Raw genomic sequence first — 9390 nt, 5'->3', positions numbered from 1 at the left:
CAGAGATGGTGAATAAATGGTCTCCTAATTTTGGATGCCGAGAATGCTAAATTACAGGGCTATGAAAACAGGTGGGCAAATACAGAGAATAAAAGTCTGCAAGGCCTCCTGAACACCAAGAAATCCCAAAGACTTCCAGAATCCAGTTTGCTGCAAGACATAGCAAACTAGCATTGTATTTCTGGACAATCTTTTCTGTGCTTCTCTGGCCAGAATTGGAGAAGGACGCTGATTTCAGAGAGCATTTAGTGCCATCCATTGTAGTTGTTCCTAAGTTCTTAACTACAGGAGTGTCACCAGCAGTGTCCCTATAGTCACTCATTCACAGTTGTTCCCTTCCCTGAACAGCACCACATGTCAATCATTGTCTTAGTTTTTTCTGGGCCTGTGAGTGCCTGCTTGCTCTTTTTTTTTTTCCTCCCCAGAAAGGATGCTATCATACTGGACCAATAAAGCACAGCCACAATGTATTTCATTAGCATTTCACAGATGACAGTTTGGCAGCACTGGCAGATTGATAGGCAAGAAGATCAGAAAGAGAAATCAAAGCTGACACAACAGATATGTTTGATCAGAGAGTGATTTTGGCTGGCTAGGCAGTTAAAAACTAGGTAGACTCAGACAAATTATTGGGCCAGCTTAATTCAAGCATACTGAGTGCCTGGAGCTTGGCTGTCTTCTCTCCTGAAGGTAACACACATCTCACTTATGGGACCATATCTCAGGAGATGGAGGAAAAACAAGCATGCTGGCACAACTCTGGTCATCCTTGTCAAAGTGATTTATGTCTATGACTTCCAGTACAGATCTGGTCCTTGTCTAAAACTATCCTTACAACATTTTTCCATCTTAATAATAGTTTACCTTCAGCTATGAAATTACACTGCTTTTTATAATGATTAAATTCACATATAGGCAAGAAGAATGATGATGCCTGTAGGAAATAAGTACGATCTCTTACCAGAATAGAAATCCTTTCAACATACTGCTACAGTTAACAGGGTACAAGGTTAAAACATTTTCTAGAGTTAGTGTCCAAAATATTAATTAAACACAGAAATTAGCAATGATTCAGGTATAGCCTGTGATAGAGTGACCCATTTGGAAATCATTTTGCCTTACAAATCCCTGCCAGGCTGAAAGCAGGGTTACATGGTGGGACTCTGGAGGTCTCATAACACCTGTTGGTTCTTCTTGCTGTGCCCAGTTCTTCACAGGGATTTTCCCAAGTGCTCCCATCATCTGCCTGTCCCTGTCACATCACCTTTTCTCTCAGGAGGAAAAGAAGCAGGCAAGTTTTCTGTCAGAGCAGCTCAGTCACCATAACAGAGGACAACACCATTGAGGTGTTACTTTGGACAAACAGAATACCTTCGCTTTTTCAGCATTTTAAATGCAAGGATAAAAAGAAGGCTCACCATGCGTAGCAGCAAACTGCCCATACCTTACAGGTATATGGTGTGGCTGCAGTCACTGAGTTACAGTTCCTATCTCAGTGCTGCACTGTTATGTACACAGATACTTATTGGATCTCATGGTGCTGCATAGTTCTGGTCCCAAGGTCTTTGCTAATGTTAATCCAGAGCTAAAGAGCCATTAATAGATTTCTGTCATTCACTGATGCTAATTAAAGAGGATTCCTTGCAAATTCAAAGAAGGCGAAAGCTATTAAAAGTCTAGTTGGTCTCTTTGTTTCATGCTTAATACTTCTTAGTTTTGGCATTGATTACACCTCGGAAGAAAGAGAAGCAAACTCTTGTTACAGAGGCACTGCATGCAATTTACAGTACCATATAAAATGCATTTTCATTGCAATCCAGCAAGGCTAACACCATATTAATTCAGCAGTTTGAAATAACTACAACTAATCTGATCCTTAGTGTTGATTAGTATCTGACACTTGCCTAAAATTAATCCTCGGGATGACAGAGGAGGGCTCAGGTGGGCACTGAGATGCTTGGAATTTGAGCATTATTTGGACCTAAATAAAAGCATACTTGCAAAAACTGAGAAACTAATACAGTTACAGCTTCCTGTCAAGCCAACATGTTAGAATTAATTCAGGTGCTTTGGCTGCAGGCCAAATGAAAGTGTTTAATGTGGCATGATTCCTTTGTAGTCACTGAACACACATATGGTTCAGCATCTTAAATGTCAAAGAAATTCATGAGAACATGTAATCTTATGTATGTTTGTCAAATGAATATGATGAACATATCTGTTATAGAAAAAAGGATTAGAATACTGCAGGAGAGCCTTGTGGCTCATGCTTAGATGGGCAATGTGGATGTTAATCCAATAGCAGACTTCTGCAAGGCAGTTGCAAAACCACACATAGAAAGTAAAAGATGTACTTCAACCTTGAAAGTTTAGACAGGTCCTATAGTACCACATAAAAGAGATACTTTTAAAGGGAATGTGAGATTTTTGTCTTCTGTGAGACCAGATGACACAGAAGTTGGTATCTAGCAGCTGTCCAATCTAGGTCATCATTAACAGTAAATTGCATGGGACAGAAAGTAGTTTTAATTTGAAGTATTTTCAATATATTATACAGACAACACATGTATTTGTTTCCCAAACAGTTGTATATAATAGGATTCCTGCTATAAATGATGCCTGTTCTCATGCACACATTGACATAGAAGTCAAAATCAGTAATGTATATTTTGCAAACTTACCTGGAAGACAGAAAAACCCAGTCTCTAACATGGCCAACTAAACACCCTCCAGAAGCATTATAGACACTTAAAATAAATACCATTCCCATTGCTAGATTAGGTGGAAAAGTACCAACAACATCACAGGATGATAAATGCTGTTTTTGTCATCTGCCTCTCAATAAAGGGTAACATTCATCTCCAGAAAAATTATCCTCAGCAGTTCTATAACAAAGCATGACCAGGTTTTTAAAGTATACTTACATTTGTGTCTTACCTTAGAGCAGAAGTGAATTTGTTCCCCACCTGTCCCCTCTTATCATGTGCTAGTTGCATTGCAGCATGATGTCAGGTAACAGAATCTGAATTTCATACAGATAAAGACCTGCCCCAGATGCCCAGCCAGTAAATGGTACTCCCTTGTGGAATCAGAGGCTCCAAACTAGTAAGGGAACACACTGGTATAACCCCAAATCCTCCCTGTACTGTGCAAAGGCATCTGCACCTCCACATTTGCTGCCAGTCCTACTAGAAAACAGCTCTTGTTTCTCCAACAGAGGGATCCCCCCACCACTATCTTCTCCCTTCTTTCTGCTCTGATACCATCCCTGCATGGATGAACTCTTCCAAAGGGCTTGCCTCCATCTTCCTTTCTTCTTCCAGTGTCCCTCCTTTTTCAGTTCCCCTCTCCCATTCAGGATGTCTCTTTCCTCAGCTTCAGAGACTGCAATAATGCCATATAGTGGGGGAAGGCCAAAGCTGCTATGCAGCAACCCCCCATGTGTTCTTCAGGCCTCATCCCCAGCTGCTCCAGCCTACTGCTCAATTCATGTTATCCCGCACTATTTGCTAATGGTGCTGTAGCCTGAAGTGACTGAAAACGTTTTAATCTTTGAAAAATCTGTGGGTATACATTCCATTTAATTGAAGAAAAACCTATGTGGACATATCAGCATTGGAAACTCGGGCTTTCTGATCCCTGTGGAAATCAGTGCAAGTACAGAAGGAGAATTAAGGGCAGAATTTGGCAATCACATTGGAGATTTTTCAGGATGTTTTTGCTGTGCCTCAGTGTGAAGGGGTACTTCCTCTCTCCCAGTAGCTCGGAGCACAACAAATCAAGTCTAGATGAGAGGCAATAGTGGCAGACGACAGTCTGCCACTGCAAGAATTAAGCAGAATAAAGACAGTGTCTATAGATTTTCTTCTATTAAAAGAAAAATAATAAAATCATTTGTAGACAGACTAATTCTGAAAATCATCAGTCTGAAATCTCTGTTCATTTTTCCTTCTTGGAACAAAATGTTTTCTGAAGTTTCTTTGTCAGTATGGAAGACGCTCCCTCCTGGTCTGGCATTTGACATGATAAAAGAATGTGCAAGAAGAGCGTAAAACAAAAGCACCTGATCCTATCTGTTTCTGATAACTCTCACAGCTAACTTTCCTTTCCTTTAATTGGATGACAAGTTTTCAGTTCTTCACAGACCTGCATCTAATTCACGTATTGGAGATCTTTCAGGGCTTCCAATTTGGGTGCCCTAATTAAACACACACAGGCAATAAAGAATCTCTTGCAGGGACTGGGAGCTGCGCAGCTTTTCACTAGCAATTAGCTCACATCTCTGTTTGGGGAGATATGGTAGTCACGTCTATACTCACTACCAGTCAGCCACACCACCAGCAGGAGCTCTTGTGTGAAAAGGCACACTTAGTGCTGTTACTTCCATAAGTATGATCATAACTACAGCTAACCTGAATACAGAGACAAAACAACTACGCCACAACAGACCCACTGCCCACACCTCTTCTTCAACAGCTGTTTATGAGATGAATTGTTCAGTAAGTGACTCTAAAGAAGAGTTTTACTAATTCCTTATGCCTCTAAAGAAGAGTTTTACCAATTCCTTATTTTCACATTCTTTTCCTTTCACCCACTGTGAGGTAACCTTAGTCATAGTAAAAAAAAATCCTCCGTATTTTCTTTTTTGTTGTGTTCCCCATTATTTCCTGTAATTTTATTTTCTTAATGTCTGTTTATGAATTTAATCAAAGACACAGAAATAGTTATTGTAGATAATGCAGTTGAACTTCATTAAAAAACTGCAGGAAATGATAATAGCATTGTGGTGCAGCAAAGTGGAAAGACACTCGCTGCTATTCTGCTCTCTGAAAACACCCTTATTATCCAAAATTACATCTTAAATTATCATATCCAACTATTACGCATGGTTCTATTTCACACACTGGCAATTACTCTGTTTACATCTTTAAATTCAACCTCGTACTGAGGCCAAGCTCTGCATCTAAATTAACCATCTTTGGCCCTCTCTGCAGTCATTCTCTTTCCTTTAATTCAGATTATGGAGAAACTTCAGTACCACCTACAGAATTCAGTCCTGTGAATTGTCTAAAATGTATCATACTTGTAAAAAATATGTATGTATTTGGCCTTGCAAAACCATTTAATACACTGCATTAAAATTTAATCTAAATACTTTGCATATTGACTGTACATTCACTCTGTGAAAGCTTCATAGGCTCATCCTTTGCCAGTAGACATTCTGTAGTAAGTAGCATGCTTGAAGAGCTTTGCTGTGCTGGGTCCAGTTCCACTGGTTTCAAAGGTTTTGGAGTACATACCAAAGGCTGCCTTACTATATGTTTCACCCATGTCACTATTGTCCAGGCAGACATGGAAAACATCCCTTTCTGCAGGTAAATTTACTTGAAGAAAGCCTGCAGGATAGCTGCAATTGCTACATTCAGAAGTGTGTCTGAAGGATTGCCCAAATTGGGACACCTGTCTGCTAAGACAGGGCAACAGTGTGGACTGATACTAACATCCACTTCTGTCTTCAGCTTATACAAATAAAAATGAGTCAGGTGTAGCTGTGGATAAGATCTATGAATGTAGGATACAGTTTTAGATCACAGAGGTCCCAGTGGTCATTTTGTCTGCTTTCATTCAAAGCTGATCTGCAGAGAATGAGCACACGCTGCTCAATTAAGACAAATGATATTATAAAATATTAAATAATATTAAATATTAAGACAAATAGCTGATGCTCTAAAAATGCAAGAGACTGAGCATAGTGGAGCAATTTCAGTATCATTTCAACATGACTCAAATCTCTTGTTTGATGCAGGATCAGCTTTACAGAATTCTTTTTAATTAGCTAAAGGTCAACCCAAGCTACAGCCCAGTGTGCCCACTGCATAAGGAAAAGTTCCAAGCATGGTCTGCGGGTGACCAAACCCCCTGCATGCAGGACTGTTATCCCTGTTAGGAAGCAGCATAATCTTTCTCAGAGCATTTCTGGTGTGACATGTCCTTACAAGGAGACCTGCTTCAAAGCAGGCTACAGGCTCTATTGTTCTACTTCAGCAAACTTTGGTCATATTTGTAGCACTGGTTAAACTGGCAGGTTCTCACCCATCTCATCATGCCTCCATGTGATGCTCAAGATGTTAGTTACATGATAACAGTATGAAAACACTGGGTGGATGAAAATATATATTTACCAAGCTTGAGTTTTCCATAAAGCACTGTTCTTCTGTGATTCTCTCCCTATAAGTGAGCAGTGTTCTTGTACAAAGAATTCTTCTTTAGAACATATTAAGCCACAACCTGACAACATTCCAGGAAATGGCTCCCCCCAACACATGCCACAGCTTCCCAAATGCTTAACACTTCCCCATAAATCAGAGGCTCAGGGAATCTTTTTAGGCACGTATGTCAAAGAAGCAAAGTTCAGGTGATCCTGCAGTTCTCATGGCTTAATCTTTACACCTGCAACAAAGATTACTCTTCTATTATTTTCTCTGTTTTTCACATATGAAAAAACAAGAGGCATTAGAAAGCTAACTGCAACAAACCAAACTTCCCAATCACTGAAAGGCAGAAACTACAAAGCAGGCAAGGCAAGCGATGGGTGATGCAACAGCAGCATTCTCCTGTCTGGAAAAATAGACAGTGTTGGTGTCTGCTGAGGCACAGGTGAAGTTGCTGTCACAGTTAGGACCTTAAAAGTCATGAAACCTGCAAATCTGCTGAGCATCACTGGCAGCTATTTTAGCTGCCAGTAGGAGTTATTTATAACAGAGCACAGTGCAAATTGCATGACTGACCACAGTGACTCATACAGTTCTAAAGATTCCTCACCTGCAGCCCAGGAGCATGGGATAACTCCAGAACTCCCCAAAGTTTGTACCAAAACGAGTCTGCTTCTGTTCTGAATCAACAGAAAATGTTGTTTCTCTAAATTTTCACCTTCCTTCCTCAAGTAGCGGCTTCTTCAAGGGTGGCCACTGAATACTGTCTCTGTCTTCAGGAGAAACAGCAGGGGTGGGACTGTTGTTTGATTGTCTTTCCTGGCTCTGTTCAATTAACATCTTTTCAAGTGACATTTAGAAACTGCAAATCTGAAAGAAAAATATGTTGCTGTTTTATTAAGGAGCTTTTCTATCTGCCAGCTCTTGCGAAAACTGGAAAGTTGCCGGCTCACACACTTAGCGTCATACAAGCATTGAAACAAGTTATATGGCTGTTAAAAAGATCATTAAAAGCATCTCCTCTGTCTGTTTTTAACTCTTTACAAGGCCACCCAGACCTTAGACAGTGACACTCTGTTTATCTCCCAAGTCTCTTTAGAAAATGCAAAACAGACATCGAAGATAAAAAACTGTAAGGAAATGAAGGTTGCCTGTGTAAATTAGGAAGTCTTGTCTTGTACTGTGCACTCACATTCTCTAAAAAAATGGGCTGATCAAGTTCTTACATGGCCCTGCTTTCATCTAGCACAGGAATAATTCTCCTTTTTAGATATCTGTAAATTTAAATTGTAAAAGATGCTCTTGTCTTTGAGGTACCAGTATTCCTAACGTGACCAACATTCTTTGGGCTTTTATTAAATACCCGATACGTGCTTATCACATTGGGAACTCTCTTACACAATGTACATGAACAAACTCTATTTCACAATTAAATTGCTCTTTATAAAAAAAAATAAAGAGGCAGCAGAATCATCTGCAGCTCTCCTCTCACTGCTTTCCTTCCTCCATTTTCTGTTCCCCATGGTGATAAAGAAAATGACTCAAAGCCAAATATTTCTTTGGGCTTTGCTGCTGATCAGCCTGTTCCCATCTGAGGAATCCAAACTCGGCAGCTGCTTTTGGTGCCATCCCTTCGTTTGCTCTCTTGGCAATCTGGTCTACCTTGTAATATCCTGTGGAAGAAAGAAGGAAGGAAATGAGGGATTACTCATGGCTGGGCTTGAAAAGCAACAGCAATCACAAAGTGCTTTTACATGATCCAGCTATTAGACACTTCTGTTACATTCTCTTTGAAAGAGTGCTTGGGACAGGTCTACTCCCAAGCACCCCTGGGAAACCTCCTGAGAACAAAAGGGGTAAAGAAACAGGACTCTGATCGGAGAGGAGCTCTTTCTTTCTTGACTAAAAACAGAACAAAAACTATGAGCTGTTTTTATTGCCTCCCTTAGCTCTTCGCTACTGAAGCACTTTGAACAATAATTTTACACAGTTACACTCAATCATCACATTTTTTTCTCCCTAGCACTGGCTGGAGTGTGTAAGTTTAGCTTCATGAAAAATACAGAGTTTTGATTCTATAAGGAAAACAAAAGAAAATATATGACCAGAAGTATATCTGGATTCTTGGGAGAAGAATAAGGAAGAAAGGCAGATGAGACAGTGACACTGAGTGTCAGTATTATCTCAGGGTATCCAGTGACCTCAAAACCAGAAGAAAAAAAGTAAAAGAAAAAAACATAGCTCTTACATATAGGAGGGAGAAAAGGGAGGTTCACATTCTCCTTATGGGACATCAATTACACTCTGTCTCCTCCTGGTACCTTATCTCATCCTGAGCCCTCTGAGCCATACCCAATAAGTCTCCTGCTCTCCCCAGTGAAATCTTCTCCTCCTAAGTTTTTATGTAAAAATTCCCTATCATTTTTAGCAGCTTTTGATATATTGTCTTCCATGCCAGGTTCTGATCTGGCATTTGCATGAGTGTTGCCAGGTTGTTTCATTGTCATTGAGAGAACACTGATATAGACAGATAACATCTTAGGCCTGTGTTGTATCAGCTATTTTTAGCTCTGCATATACAGGAAAAGCACAGAGGATTTGGTGCTGTCACTTCTGTGACATTCATGCATGGTCACCTGTCTAACAACTTTATTTTTACCTACCCTGGGAAATCACACGAAATCATGATTAAATCATTTTCTTCTCTCTTTTTCTGTTACTTAGAGATCTTTGCTGCAAAGAAAAGGGAACAGGGGAAAAAAGAGGAGAAAAATGAAAGAGTTTGTGCAAAGAACATAGCCTCATGGACATCGTTTTATACAGCACTTATTCTTGTCACCCTGGATGTCCAGGTTTTGTTCCCTCCCCCAGAACCAATTGGATCCAGATCTGCGAAATGATGTCCATTTTCAGGTGACTGTGCCCAATCTCTACTTTAATGGAGGTTGTAAGTCACTGCTCTGTTAGGTACACCAGCAATATAAAAGGCTCTTGAAGTGTGTGTTAATGTAAATCATACCCTTTAAGGCCCCTTCATGCTGTGTAAAAGTTCTCACATGTAAATTAGAATCAGATGTAATGGTTTTCAAACCAGTAGTATATAAATGGCAGTCGTAGAAGGTGAAAATTCCTTTCATTGATTCCTATTCTCTAGATCCAAAGTGGTGAGGGGCATATG

This window comes from Coturnix japonica, chromosome 3 (assembly GCF_054131305.1).
Source record: "Coturnix japonica strain WE chromosome 3, WE-NBRP24, whole genome shotgun sequence".
NCBI classification, from domain to species: domain Eukaryota; kingdom Metazoa; phylum Chordata; class Aves; order Galliformes; family Phasianidae; genus Coturnix; species Coturnix japonica.
This window is presented reverse-complemented; position numbering follows the sequence as displayed.